At 48.8% G+C, this 15582-nt stretch overlaps 1 protein-coding gene across 4 annotated transcripts in view; it reads right to left on the reverse strand.

Annotated features, from left to right (window-relative positions):
* The window catches only part of Spata13 (spermatogenesis associated 13), a 289653-nt gene that overhangs the window by 118217 nt on the left and 155854 nt on the right, over positions 1-15582 (reverse strand). Inside the window, exon 1 of one of the 4 annotated variants that reach the window (XM_063232521.1) lies at positions 14376-14572. The exons of 2 other annotated variants lie outside the window; for them this stretch is intronic. The gene's annotated coding sequence lies outside the window, so the exon portion shown is untranslated. Of the gene's footprint in view, positions 1-14375; positions 14573-15582 lie in introns of those variants that run through there. One more of the 4 variants, XM_063232519.1, reaches the window with a different exon arrangement.

Raw genomic sequence — 15582 nt, forward strand, 5'->3', positions numbered from 1 at the left:
TGGTGATCTAGGCCTAGACAGGTCCTTACACTTGACACCAAATACATGATTAGTAAAAGAAGAACTTGATAAACTGGACCTGATCACAATTAAAAACTGTAAAATATCCTCTAAAGGGTCCAAACAGACAAGCTATAGGGTTAAAGAACATATTTTCAGGCCATATATCTGAAAAAGGATTAGTCTCTTCAGAGGAGGACTGAGGTTCAGTGGAAAAAAATCACCAAGCCTGGAATGCACTCAGGAGGCTGAGGCAAGAGGATCACCATGAGTTTGAGCCCGCCTAGGCTACACAGTGAGTTCAAGGCTGGTCTGAACTACATAAGACCTTGTCTCAAACAAAACAAAACAAAATCTCAACCCCAAACATTCCAAAATTGTAACATTTTTGAAATAACAAAGTTATATAGAGAACAAAGGAAGGAGGCAAGAGGCAGGTGGACTATATGGGGACAAATGAGGGGCCCTTGTAGTAATGTAAATGTTCTGTATCTTGACTATCAATATCAAGATCAAGGTTGCTGTATTGTGTTACAGTTTTGCAAGATGCTATCATCTGGGGAAATTAAGTAATCGCTCTGAAGGATTTCAAAAGAAAGAAAATGGTGAATAAGTTTAGCCTGTATCTTTCCATACTTGAGGGATAAAATTTGGCCAAGGGCTGTCTCTGTTGTAGGAATCTGCAACTTAACTCAGTATATAAACAGAAGCTAACTAATTTTAAGAGTGTCTTCTTGCAATGGCTGAGTCTCAGCCATTACAGCAGGTTGAGTTTCTGCCAACCACAGATTGTCAACTGATCAGACCATCTTTATAAAAGGCAAATGTCTTGTCCCATCTGGCCTTTATAAATCAATCGCTGACCGCTGCCAGTCAGGTTGCTCCAGCCCACCATTTCCTTTTCTTTGGCTGTAAATATAACCCAAGTGTGAGCTAGGGTGGGGCATTCTGAACCAACTCCAGCCCAGCATGCTGTCACTGTAGAACCTTTTTTTTTTTTTTGTAACACATTTTGTGAAATGTAATTCATCTCAGAAACTGCAACCTTAGCAAGCGGTTAATATAAAATATTAATAAGCAAGTGTTTTGAGCTCTTCATTGGTGCACTTAAACACACTGTCTTAAGTTTTGATCCCTACTTTCTTATGCTGACCCTTACCTCTTTGGTGTCAGATGCTGACTTCTATCAACCTTATTCCAACTAATAGAAACAATCTGTACATCACAGCTTTGCCTCTCACATGGCAGTCACCGCGATTGGGGGCGCATGCCTTTACTCTATAAGTTTAAAACCATTTTACAGCGACCTCTTCCTGAATTGCCAAGCCTTACCACCAAAATACGATTTCAGTGAGAAAACCAAGGACCAAGGTGGGACTCTGAGTTCCAGTGCAGATCCCTCAGGCATCCACGACGAACATACACAGACACCTCCGTTTGTAATCACGGGCCCTCCACAGCGCTGCCTGGGAAACCATTCACCCAGCTTTGTCACCCCTACTGCCATCTGCACGGCACTGCAGGAAACCGGGGATGGGGGGCCTCCTGTGCAGCAAGGCTCAGTGACCGTGATTCACACAAGGTACATTCTGTGACACCAGTGGACAGATGACACCCCGGACAGTCCTGAACTCCACACATATATTTTTATACTATACGTGCATGCCCATGATAAAGTTTAACTTACAAATTACGCATGGAAGAATAACACCAACTATAATAAAGTAAAACAATTACAACAACATACTGTTACCAAAGTCATCTAAAACATATGAATTGTTTATTTCTGGAAGTTTCCATTGTTCAGAAGTTGACTGCAGGTACCTAAAACCGGCATGAGAAACTCCTCCATGTGTGGGGGTGGGGTAGAGTGGTATACTGTAGTTAGAGACTCACATAGGAGACATAACTGGGGGTGTTGAGCCTTAACACAGTTTCTGCTCACCCACCCTCCACACAAAAGCGGCAGCTGGGGTCCTTCACCTCTTGTAAAACTAGCTGTGCTGAGTACGTGATACAGCCAATTGGCAGTACTTTCCAAGCATGTTCTTACTCCAACAACAAAGAGCAGTCTCCTTTGGGAGCCAAGGCTGCCCAGATCTGCTCGGCAGTTAGGAGTGTCTTCTGGGCTTGACGTGGTGTTCACACCCGTAATCCCAGTACTCAGGAAGCTAAAGCAGGAGGATTGCCATGAATTCAAGACCAGTCTGGGATACACAGGGAGTGCAAGGCCAGCCTGGACTACATAGTAAGACCCTATTATCTAAAGAAAAAGGGGGAGGGGGCTGGGGATTTAGTTCAGTGGTGTAAGCGCCTGCCTAGCAAGTTCCAGGTCATGAGTTCAATCCCCGGTACCAAAAATAAAAGAATGACTTAGGAACCTCTCATGAGGCAAAAGCTGCAGCATCTGCCCAATGGAAAAGTATTTTTTTTATCTAAAATTTCATAAGAAATGTGCCCCACTAACCCTGAGTCCTGCAGTGGTGGGTTTTCTGGAAGGAAGAGGACAAGCATGCATGTGTAACGCTGATTACTGGGCACCAGTATCTTTAAAGCTATCGCACCACTGTAGTTGGGGTGTGGTTTGGTGAGAAAGCAGGGCTCAGCATGTATGAGGCCCTGGGTTCCATCCCTAGCACTGATAAATAAATAAATAAATAATCTACATGAAAGACAATTCTATTCAGCAAGAGTGGTAATGCCAAGTCTCACTTTGGAGAGCTGTTTTTGTTTACCTTTAACTCTCTCTCGGTGATGAGACCCAAGTGCATTCTAGGACTTTTGTGCTGACCTGGAAGTGCACCAGAGCGGACGGCTGTCCTAGTTCAGGGTGACAAGGGCCCAGGAACCCTTGTGCTGAACCAGTCTCCATTCACAAGATCTTTTTAGCCACACTGAGTTGCACAGATAGCCACTGTCTTCACCTCAGAAGAAAAGTGTTCCCACTGGCACAAAGCGTTCTTCAAAAGCCCCAACCTAAGGACAACAGAGACGCACTGTGTGGCAGAGAAGATGTGACAGAGATGACTTTCCAGGAAAGCCTAGAAAACAAAGGTGTCCTAGTTAAGACAGCAGCTCCTCCTTTCTTGAGAGATTCATCATCTCGAAGTGGAAGAAAAGCTGAATGAGACTGCAAGTGTCCACCCACAGAAATTTAAAAAGGATAGGCCAGGCGTGGTGGAGCACACCTGTAATCCCAGCACTCAGGAGGTTGAGACAAGAGGATTGCTCTGAGTTCAAGGTCAGCCTGGTCTACAGAGTAAGAAACTGTCTCAAAAAAAATTTTTTTTTTAAAAAAGAATATTAAACTCCTATAATAGAACATCAACAGATATAATCATCTACTTGGATGATTCAAATCAGTGGTCCAACGTGCATATAAATTTAATAAACTGCTATGCTTTAGAATAATGTTTGTTGTTGTTTGTTCTTGTACTGGGAATCAAACTTAGGACCTTGCACTTGCCTGGCAGGTGCAGTGCCACTGAGCTATATCCCCAGCCTAGAATAACTGTTGCATGGGGTCTGATTTAATTGATCCCAGCAGGCTTAAAAAGATACCCCAGGAAGTCAACGTGATGAGCTTCCTTCAAATGTTCTAGTATGGGAATGTAAGAAACTCTGCTGCTGAAGCAGAGGCACGTAGGCAGCAACTGTAGTATTACAAGAGCTGCTAGGTGAGTGTCACCCTGGAGCCATGTGTTAATGGGGTGCTCCTCAGCTGTGGCACTATTGGGAGGGAGGTGGTAGAACCTTTAGGAGATGGGCCTGATGGAAGGCAGGCACAGCAGAGGTGCCCTAGCACAGACACTGGACGCCTGGACCCTTTCTCTTCCTTTGCTCCTCCACCACCTTCTGCCTCACCACAAACCCTAAAGTAATAGGGCCAGTAAACAAAGAACCAAAACCATCTCAGAACCCTGGAGCCAAAACTAACCTTTCTTCCTTAAAAGTTACTGATCTCAGGTATTTTGTTACTGTAATGAACAGAAGCCTAACACACAAAGTTTGACCAACCCACCTGTATGCATCTGCAGCCTGCAGTGTGGTGCACTTAGATACGACCTTGCAATGTTATATCATCCTCGCTGGTGCATACTGCCTGACAGTTTCTGGGTCAGAACCAATTAAAGGGTGAGCATTTGGAAGAGGTCAGGTTACAAATCAGGATTAGAAAAAATCCTTGCTTTCCCCTGCAAGATTAAGTCTGTCTGAGAAGGAAGTGTCCAGAATGCAGAGTCCTGAGTGTTTGTTTCCCTGATTGGAGGGGCCCTAGGCATGAGCAGAATGCAGCCAGAGCTGCTGGATGGTCAGGGAGCCCAGAGACTGGTTGAGCCTGTTCCCTCTCACTTCTGAACCCCACCTCTTTGTAAGTTTAAGATTCTGGTCTCTAGAAGAGTTTTTCTTCTGCCTCTTCTCATTCAGCAGAGACTTACAGATAAGGTGAGTGAGGGAAGAACACAGGGCTGAGCGCTGCCTGAGTTATTGCAGAGAGTAGGCCTTGGAAACATAAGGTCAACACCAGTGCCCTGCTGGCCGGCACCCACTGGCTGGCACCCTGGTGCCCTACTCAGGGCACTCTTTCAAGAGCTGAATCTGGAGGTGTCTGCCTTCTGGTGGCTTAGCATACACAGAGCTGAGGCTCATAAGGACTGCTTGGGAAACGCAGTCACGTGTTCCTTGGTAACAGGGACATGGGTGTCAATAGATGGTGGTGTCACTGTGGGAGCGTCACGAGGTGTACTCAACAAATCCCAGTGGTACAGCCACGGAGCACTTAGGCCAGTGACAGCGAACTTTCACAGCGTTCAAACAGCCTGCTGCGGCATGTGTGCCACTGGTCTGTCACCGCTGACTAGCTGTTCTGGGCCCATGACAAACAAAACGCAAGAGCAAATCAAGGACAAGGACATTAGTGCAATCAAAAGACTCCATAAACACGAGCCATGAGGCTGCTACCGCTGCACCATGTGCTACAGGACATTTCAGTCAACAGCCGCACACATGATGTCTGTCTAGAGGATCACATCATGTGACGCCAGCGCAGATAACGAGGTTTGTGTGAGGACATCCCATGTTCACAAAGTAACGCCATCACATGACAAGGAAGTTCTTAGTGTCCCTGTCATTAAAGAATATATGACTATACAAATACAAGCCAAACAATGGATCAGTTTCACCAGGTCAGCCTGCTTATACTTTGCCATGACTTGTTGTGAAAAAAATAAAATGTTCCTAAGAAACTTCCACTTTTCTCATTCAGACTGCACTATTTGATTCACACGGTACAGCCAGGAACTCTCACTAGGACTCTCAGCGGAGCCCAGTGTGGCTGGCACCTTGTTCCGTGTCACTGGGGTGCAGCAAAGCACATCATTCTGGCTCCAACACACATCAACACACTCCAGCAGGTCCTGGCCAAGCACGGGGACTGGGAGGACATCACAGGTGGAAGAGACCTGTCCTTTTCTAGGAAGCGGAGGAACTCGTGCTTCTGGCAGAATGGCCTGGAGACACCTGGAGAGACGCCATGCCAGGGATGAGCTTGGCTCAGTGAAACAAGAAGCCTGTGCGGTAAGATGAGCCCAGCAGTCCACCCTGGGGATCTAAGATTTGCTTCAGGAAAGTCAAAGGTAGAGAAAGCCCAGAAGGCAGACCTGGCAGATCTTAAAACACACCTGTTGAAAGAATAGTATGTTTATTTTTCTTTGGCATTTTTAGATCACTCATTAGCCTCAGTTTCTTTTTTAATAAAATTAAACGCTTCTCATTGAAATATATACTCCTTTTAGCTATAAAGAAGCCTGCAGATATTAATATATCCTTCCTCTCTTTTGTTTCAAATGCAGGCTGGAGGGATGTTATTTCAGAAGTATCCACAGAACGTTTAAGCAAGGTCCATTCCTTTGAAGGCCTGTGTTTCTAAACCCCATTCAGTCCCTGGGTAGGGCAGTGATAAAGGGGAAGACCACACAATGGGGGCCAGTCTTTACCATCATACTGAGCGGCCTGTGTGCTGGCTACACAAAAGTTTCCCCAGTGGTGGATTCCTGCTCTGTGATTGGGCAGCGGAACAAATACAGTGAATCAATTCTTTCCACTTGCAATACACATGTAAATGTATTAGGGCCAGTCTAACAGTAAACATCCGTTACTCCCACAGCAAAATAAAACAATCAAAACCAAAGGGAATCAGGCCAAAACCAAAAAACATAATCTAACTTTTTCATAGAAAGAAAATAAATCATAAACTCAGTAAGAATTCACATATTTCTTATTTATATCATTAATTCAAGCACACATCTAGGACCAATTCTGCACCCAAACAAATCAGAAACCAGCAGAACTCAATCTGGAGCAGCGGTTTCACTCCTGTGGTGCTGTGCTGTGGGTCACTTACACAAACCGTACAGCCTTCCGTACACTCGACTTAATAACTTGTCAGGATATTTTAGGATAATTGCTGCATGGGGTTTGATTTAATTAATCTCAGCAGGGTTCAAAGGAGACTCATGAAACCAACATGGAAAATGTCCTTCAGACGTTCTATTATTAAAAGCTGGATGATTATATCATCACAAACGACAGGTTAAAAAAAAAAACTACCAATATAAATAAAAAAACAAAGAAAGGGCTGGGGCGCAGTTTGGTGCCAGAGTGTGCCTGGCATGCATGGGTGCTATCCCCAGCACTGCCAAAAAATAAATAGCAGAACAAACAAACACACAAATACAGAGATACTTTATCCACACTGCCAGAGAAAAATACACTGTCCGACCCACCACACCAAAAAGGATAAAACTACTCATTTGGTGTCTGGTCCAAATAGGTGCTAGTCAACATTTTCTATATAAAACAATTAAAGAAGATGGAATGAATATATATGACAGGTTAAGAGATACAAAAAATTTATATTCTTTTCAAATGATTAAAAATACATAATTCATAACACAATGACATTTAAATCCTAGAAGACAGATCAGTTGTCAAAGAGAGGCAAAGTCTAGAGATGAACTATAAGCATCTGAAACCAGCATTTAGTTTCCAATGGGTGACGGAGGAAGGTTCAGAATCCAGGGCTCACAGAACTAAGCGTGGCAATCTACGGCAGCTTCCCGGCTTTGAGAACCCAACAGAGGGCCTCCAGGAAAACTGCAAACTGAGATGGGTTCAACGTGGGACAGGCAGGGTGTGGTGACGACTGCCTGTATTCTCAGCACCCCGGAGGCTGAGGCAGGAGGATCACTGTGAGTTTGAGGTCACCCTGGGCTACAAAGTGAGCTCCAGGACAGCCTGAAATGTATAGTGAGATCCTGTCTCAGAAACACAAAAACAAAAACATGGAGCAAATATTCACCTCGTGATGGTGTTAGTGCCACTGCTGCCACTGCCTGTCACAAAACCATCACCGCCTCCGTCACCAGACGTGGCTCCAGCACTTCCATGGGTCATGCACACTCTCCTCGGCACTTTTCACAATCAACCCACTTAGTCCTTACCACGGCCTGTGAATAAACTGTATGGAGGACGCTTTCAAATGTCCTACACCTAGGTGTGCCCCACGCCAGTCACGATGTCAGGTAGAGGGGGGCAGGCGTCCAGTTTTTCAAAGACTTTCCCACTTCAGCAATTCCAACGTGCAGCAGTGCTTTTGAACTCGTTAGCTGGGAGAAGGGTACTTCTGCCACCTATCAACTGAGGGTCTTTTTCCTGGTTCAGACAGAAATCACGCATTGGCAAAACGTGATTCTGCTAGTGGCCCTGAGGCCCCCGTCAACACCAGGCTGCCATCACTGACCACCACCCCCGGCCTTTGATGCTGCTGGCTGCCCCATTCACAGCACCAGCTGGTACTGCAAGCTGTGGGTCAGTGCGGCCAGTCTGGGTCTCTGTCTCTGTGAGCTCTGAGGCTAACGGTCCTTAGTGTTCACAGCGCTTTCTTTTAAAGCGACCACTCTGACCTCACTCTTCAGGATAAGAATCGCAAGTAGATTTACAGGATCTTGTGGGCCCATACTACCCAAGAAATAAGTCACCAGCAGATTTAAACAACCACCAAAGCAAGGCTTTATTTATCTGGCCGGGGCCTGCACTGTAGCACAGGGGAGGCAGCAGAGTGGAGGGAGTGCTCCTAGGCCAACCTCATGGGGCTGTGGGATGCTTTCTAGGCAACCACAGAAAGAAGATCATGAGGTCCACATTAGAAACTGCTGATTGGTCCAAACTAATCTAAACTCAAGTCTTGCGATCGGAGCCTGTTGATTGGTCCAAATTCAATTCTATTGCTTAAATTCAAGCCTGCTGCAGTCAGAGTAGACACCTTCTGGAGGGGTACAGGGTGTCCAGGGTAGTGCAATGCTAGGGAAAGCTGCGACACTGCTGTTGCACAGACAGCAGTGCCCGGATGAAACTGGGGAATCTTCAGAAGGGTCAAGGGTCACACTTAATCACGTAAGAAGGTCCCTGTCACATTAGAGGTGGTTTTCTCTGCTGCTTCTTCAAAGAGGCAGCAGTGTCTGGAGGGGGCAGGAGCAGGGAAGAGATGCCATGGCTGACAGCCACACCACACTTGTGGTTGGAGCAGCTTGGAGGGTGGCTGCAAAGTAACCCGGAAGGACACTGAGGCAAGCTGTCCCATTCCATCCTCAGTAGGGACAAAGAAGGGGCAAGAGGAAGTAAGGGAAAGGGCAGAAGAGCTGCCGGCCAACCCCTCACTACCCCTCTGGCTGACACAGGATAAAGAGAACAGTTGGGTGCCCGTCATCTGTCCTATGACTGTAGTTTGAATGTGGCCTCCCCACGTTTCTACACTGCAATGTAAACCCCAAAGAGACGGCAGCAGGTTAGGCCTTTGGGGAGTACAATTTACTCATGAGGCCTTCACTTTGGTGAGCAGGATGAAGGCCCTTGAAAAAGCCTTCAGAGAACCGATTACCCTTCCCTCTCTTCTGCCATGAGAGGTCACAGCAAGAAGGCCCTCACCAAATATCAAACACCTGGGCCTCCCAGCTCCCAGCACGTTATAAATCACCCAGTCTAGGGTATTCTGGTTAGAAGCAGGAACAAATTAAGACAGGAACTATCTATATTTTTCAGATAAGGAGACTGAGACACAGAGAGGCGAAGACCTTCAGAAGGTCACACAGGTGGTAAAGAGCAGAGACAGCCCTGGCTGCCGGATAACTAAACACTTAAAAATCACAGCAGCAGGAGAAATATATAGAAATAAGGCAGAACTTTCACGTGCAGTGACATGAACCAGGGTTCGCACAACACCGCGAGGATGCAGCCTGGAGAAAAGATGGCATGGGTGCCTGTGGACTTCAGGGAAACCAGGCCCAACACCACCAGGGTGTGGCTCTCGCACAGGTGTTCCTGTGGCAAGGAGGACAGCTATTCAGGAGCTGGGGTGTGGCTCTGCGACACAGCACTCGCCTAGAGGTGAGGTCCCAGCACCACAAAAAAATAAAATAAAAAAATAATAAAACTAGCAGCAGCTGTCAGCACCTCTTGAAACCAAGAGCTCCAGAACAGTGACTCTCCCACGTCACCAGGCATGAAAATCCCCTTGGAAGCCAGTTCCAGCTCAGACTGTTAGGATGCACCCACAGCATCTGGGGTGGGAATAGGCCCTAGCTTGCTCCTCCAACAAGTTCCTAGGTGTTGATGCTAGCATCATGCGTTTGGTTCACAGAGTGGCTTCCAATGACAAGGCGGGAGCGCAGCCCTAGGGAACAGCTGAGGGTCCCAGCATCACAGACAGAAGTCTGTATCCCACCTCTGCTTACGCAGTCTCCAGGGCTGGAATGCCCCCACTGTCATCTCCTGCCTGGCCCGCTCTCTTTCTTCCTCCAAGAAGCTTTCTTGGGTCTTAGGACTTGCATGTACTCTGTTAACACCCCCAGCAGACGCTGACCTCAACACACACTGCACTTATGACCACTGAGCTTTCTACATTCTGCCTCTCCCCCTAGACAAGAAAGTGCAGCCTGTTTACAAAAACGAGGCTGGTTTTGATTACTTTTCCATCTAACACACAGCCTGGCACATAAAACATACCCAATAAGTACAGTTATCCTTGTGGCACACAAAAGGGGATTGGCATCACACCTGGGACAGCAGCCTCTGCGTAGCCACAGAATTTCACAACTGGGCAGGTCATGCATTAGAAAGATCTTATAGATTACAGGAGTACCCACTACCCAGGGTGGAAACCGAGCACATTTCGGAAAGCAGTAGCTATTTTCTTTCTGCTGCAGAGGCAACCTCAGCACACACAGAATATGTTTAAAAGCACATGGCTGAGCAGTTTATGGCTTGAGGTCCGTTCATCTATCTCCACCTATAGCATACTTGGTAGCTAAAGAGCAAGACCTATCTTAGGAACCTGTTTAATGGAACAACTATAATTTTAACACTCAAAATAGCACAGAGCGCTCAATGTTCCTATCATACACAATAGACAGTGATCAAAAGTCTGATCTGCAACACAGGAACATGTTCCATTGCAGGCCTCGCACTGGCTGCTGTCAGACAGTGAAGACTTGGCCTGGGCCTCCCCTGGGAGTCCCAGGAGGCTGCTGTCTGCCATGGGCAGGTTGGGAAGGCGGGTGCGACTGGGTGGGGCCGAAGGAGGAGAAGAGGACAGTTAAAGGCCAGCGGGGACAGGCTGGAGGCCCAAGGAAACACTCCACTCTGGCCACTGCAGGCCTGTGTTCTTTTTTTTCCCTAGGGATAGCCTGTCAGTCTGGGGAAACACTGGGGATCCGTGTTAATGGGGGTGAGGGGACAGGTTAGCTCCTCCCTGTTCCAGAGACCTCTTCAATGTCCTGTGGCTGACTCCAGAAATGAGGTACAAGTAAATGGGCGCACAAAAGGCATTACCATCACACCTGATGTATGGTCCCTGAAATTACCGCAGGTCAGCTTCACATGTCCCACAGAGACACTGAGGGCCTCTGGTCAAGGGAAAGGGGAGAAATGTTTCTCGGACCAGGAAATCCAGCCCTTGAAGGTCCTGGTTAAGTCAGGTGACGTCCTAAAGGCAAGACCATTGGATGGGTTATTCCTTGATCGACCAGTGTTGCCATCCCAATCACAGCAAATTCCCAGAGTCTTGTGGAAAGGGCATGCCCCCTTCTCTGCACCCGGGAGCTTGCCACAGCTCCCCAGGGTTGGCATGGCGCAGAGAACGACATCCATATCTGGGAGAGGGCCAGGAAGAGACCTGCAGCTCTGCCAGGTCCCCAGGTCGAGGACCTGCTTTCCTTGTGGACTCTTTCTTCAGCCCAGCAAGCAAGAATCATCTACCTTGTAGAGGGCTCTGAGGTGAGTTTCTGCTCCGGGCTGTGCAGGTTATAGAACAATACATAGAAGGAGGCCCAGGAACTTCCTACACCACGCAGCCCTGCTCTCAGGCCTCGGTCTTGCTGCTTCTGACAAGGCTCTGGCAGGACTGCCTCCTGGACCTCTATGCCACTTAGGAGCAAACTGCTGCTCAGTTACAGTGACTTTCATCTGAACAACATGGGCCACCTGGGCATTTGAGAAACCTAACAGGACTGTGAAGTCGGGATAGCAAGGTTTAAGTCTGTCCAGAAAGGCTGATGTGGAAGGAGCTGGGCATCAAGGGTAAACAGCACACTTGATGCTCCCTGACAATGCTGGGGATCAGCATGGAAACCTCAGGCTGGAACCCAGAGTGGGCAGAGGTAGGCAGAGGCCAACAGATGCAGCAGTCCTCAGCCTCTGCTTTACACTCCTCTTTGCTTCTGTTAGACTGTGATGGAGAAAAATCATGTACCCACTTTGTGTTGATTTATTTCCCCCTATCGAGGCAAGAGACAAACATTCCAGTCACTGATTTTCAAATTCCTAGGTACAATATGGTTTGCCTCCAGAGAGCCATGTACCTTTGGTGTTCATTCTTGGGTGTTTTGGAAATAAGAATTCTTCCCAAAACATTCAAACATATACAGCTATGATGTTATGATCCCAGTTATGCCATTACATGTCTCAAAAGCAACCTTTTTTTTTAATGTTAAGCTTTCAGGTAAAAAAGAAAGAAACCCACTGATGATTTCTACTCTAACTAAATCATTCTCATGCCTCTTAGCTCAGGAGAGTAACAGGAAAGACAGATCACAATGCTTTCAACAGCAGGTAGACCAGTCAGCCCACAAAGTTATCAGGCCAGGCATCAAGCCTTGGGCGCAGTCAGAAGACCAGGGTCCTGCAGCTGCAGGATCCACTGTCCTTCTTCTTCTCCTTGGATATGTCCTTTCACTTCTCTTTTGGCCACTGTTTCCTTGGCTGTGGAGTGGAAGGTACCCTCTGGGTACCCAAGTGTGTACTTCACCAACGCTGCTTGAGTATCTGTGAAAGCAGAAATATTTGCCTCCAACTATTAGGAAAGTGAAAACTAACAAGGAAATGTTTGCACAAGGCCTCAAGATTACATAAGGAAACAGAAATAAACAAGGCTTGTAAAATCACTGAGTTCTCAGGGACCCCAAAGTCCATCCAGTTAAAGTGAAACCAAACACTCAATGCCTGCGAGGTGGGTGGCACTGGTCTCTCATAGGACATTTTCTTCCTGGTCACCGCCATTCAATTTCCCCATACATTTCTATAGGCACAGAATCTGTACCCTCACTGGTATACACTGCAGACGAAACACAACATGTCAAGCCATGACCTCATTTTCACAACTGGACTGCAGGCAGGTCTGGGTCAATGAGGTTCATTGCCACAGAGTGCCTAGTGAGAAAGGGGTTTCTACTGTTACACAGCCTATTTTTTATCGCCTACTTTTTTCTGAGTCCCTCCTTTTTCATCTGTAAAATGGGGACAATCATAGATCTATGTGACAGAGATGTGAGGATTTGAAATGAATATGACTGCACATGAGGCCTTGGAATAGTGCTAGTAAGTGTTTAACAAATGCTTCTGAAGCCATATTAATTAATATCAATAAAGACCAAAGCAGGGCAGATGGGAACATCCTGAGGCCGAGGCACCCCCAGGAAAACGCAGCCGCCCTGAGTCTCCAGGCTTCCTCCAGACATCCTGCAATACAGGTGTCTCCCAGGCAATGCAAGTCTGATGGGAAAAGAGGAAAAGAAACCTAGCAATGCTGAGGGATTGTAAAAAGCCACAGAGCAACCTGAGGCCAGGTGCACTATGAGAAGGCAGCAGGCTAAAGAGCTTGTGTGGAAGAGGCTGGGAAGAGGGAAGAAAGTACCCGTGGAAGAAACAGCAGAAAAGCAGGAAAAAACCCACGCAAGCACAGGAGCACAGAACAGTGAGGAAGGCGGAGGACGGCAGATCTGGGGCCACAGGTGGTAGATGAAAATTAAAATGAGACCAGAAGAAACGGTGACCTAAAGCTCTAGACTCTAGAGGATGGGGGAAGGGCAGAGAACAAGGTCCAGCAGCTCATGGTGGGGTGCATAATTAACAGGCACCCGGAGAACAATGCGACTGAGAAGTTTGAAAAGAGGGGAGAGGGAGGCAAAGAGAGTAAAGAGACTTTTACTAGGAAAAGTGAAAAAATAATCTAGAGGGAAAAGAACAAGGAAAATGGGGCGAAGTTTCTGTGCCTGTGCACAAGTGGAATAAAGGAGGGCAAAGAGCTGAGAGATCTGGAGGGATTATCAGCGAAGAAAACACTAGGGAAAAAGGGGGATGTGGCGAACTGCAGAGAAAACGGGGTAGGAGGCCAGAAAGATAAAACTTTGAGAAGCTATGGTAACAAGTTGGTGAACAAACTCAAACTATTAGTATTCTATTTAAAAGCATCATTATCCACGGCCGAGAAGCAACCACGCCAGAGTTTGGCGGGCTCGCCGGCCCCGGCTGGGGCCGAATTCTCGGGCTCCATCACCGCAGTGAGGCGATGGCACGCCAGCCCGCAGGCACCGAGCGCCCAGACCCGACGGCGGAGCGGCTCCACCTTCCCAGGCCTCGGCCACCAATTCCCCACGCGAATCCTGGGCAGAAGCCAGACCAACTCTGCCAGCTCCGTCCAGTCCGCAGACGACCGGCATCGGGCGCCCCTGGCTTCTCCTGTGGTGTCCCGCACGGAGCAAGGGAAAAGTTGCTCTGTACCCAAGTCCTCCGATCGCCACCTCTCCCGGTGCCCTGGAGAAGGCACCAGTCGCTCTGCCAGAGGGCGCCACTGGGCGCCGCGCGTGAAGGGGGCCCGCGCGCCACCGGCCCCTCCAACCTGTGGCCTCGGCATGCGGGTGGCTTCGGGGATCTCCGCCCCCCGAGTAACCAAGGAGGACAACGGGCTCGGTCCCCCACCCGCTTTCCACTTAACAGCCGGCATCCCGCGCCTGCCAGCAGGGCCAGCGTCCCCGGCGCATCCTCACCTCGCGCGGTCCTTCCTCTACCGAACCTCTCAAGCTCGGGCGTCCCCGAACCCCCGCCGGCTCCGGAGCAGGAGACTGGTGCTCGCCCGGCTCTCTGCAGCGCGGCCGCGGGGCTGGCGGCGGGTTGAATGACCCAGGCAGAAAGCGCGGCGAACACTCCCAGCCCGCGCTCCGCAGCCCGCTCCCGGGCCACGCCTCCAGCCCTGCTCCACCGAGCCACGCCCCCGGGCTCGGGCCTCGCCGTCAGGCCCGCCCCTTCACCTTAGGCCACGCCCCTCCGGCTCACGCCCTTCACCCCTGTCAGACTTTAGCTCTTCGGCCACGCCCCCAGGCCCTACTCTGCAGGCCACGCCCCTAGCCTAGGCCACACCCCCGCCTAGAGTTAAGGCCACGCCGCGCCCGTCTCACCACGCACTCTGGCCACACCCCTGGCTCAGCTTCCCGCACCCCAGGCCAGGCCCTGCTCTACAGCCCCACTGACCTCGGCCGCCGGGCTCAGCTTGTCTCCGGTCCCCCCACCCCCGGAGCCGTAGCCTACGCTCAGCCCTCCGCAGGAGCCGGCCCCTGAGTGCTACAATCCTGCAGCGCCCCGAGCTCCCGGACAACACCCTCAGACTGGGCCCAGCCCCACCGCGACCGGCTCCGAGGACGCTGTGGAGCAGAGGGAAGCGCAAGGCCAGGATGCAGCGGCCTGCCGGCCGCCCGTAGTTAGGCTCACCCACCCTCCTCTGGCTGAAGGCCTGATCATTAATTCCTGTGAAAACCACAAAGGGGAAGCCAGCCCTGCGGTGCAGCGCTCTGCCTCACGGTTTCCACGATTATTTACTGTTGCACAGCTCGTGGAGTGCATGAAATAAGTGTATTTTTTTGTTTTTTTGATCTTTTGGAGACAGGGTCTCTCTATGCAGTTCAGACTGGCCTTGGGCTCACTTTATAGCCCAGGCTGGTCTCAAACTTGCAAAGGATTCTCCTGCCTCAGCCTCCCCAGTGCTGGGATTATAGAAGTATAGGTACATTCTTTAAGAAAGTGTAATCTTTTAGCAGATGCCTTTTGAGTAGTTATAATGGACCAGCACGGTTTTTATAAACATGGATTACTTTTATAGTAATCCATGGAGTAGTTTTAGCTGAAAAAAACGTGTAAAATTATTACACAGTGAAAAGTCACAATTAATTTGATGCATGCTTTTCAGCCGTCACAAATGTA

The sequence above is a fragment of the Cavia porcellus genome, unplaced genomic scaffold, assembly GCF_034190915.1.
Source record: "Cavia porcellus strain 051 isolate PalLab524CR breed Dunkin Hartley unplaced genomic scaffold, mCavPor4.1 scaffold_21, whole genome shotgun sequence".
In the NCBI taxonomy this organism is placed as follows: domain Eukaryota; kingdom Metazoa; phylum Chordata; class Mammalia; order Rodentia; family Caviidae; genus Cavia; species Cavia porcellus.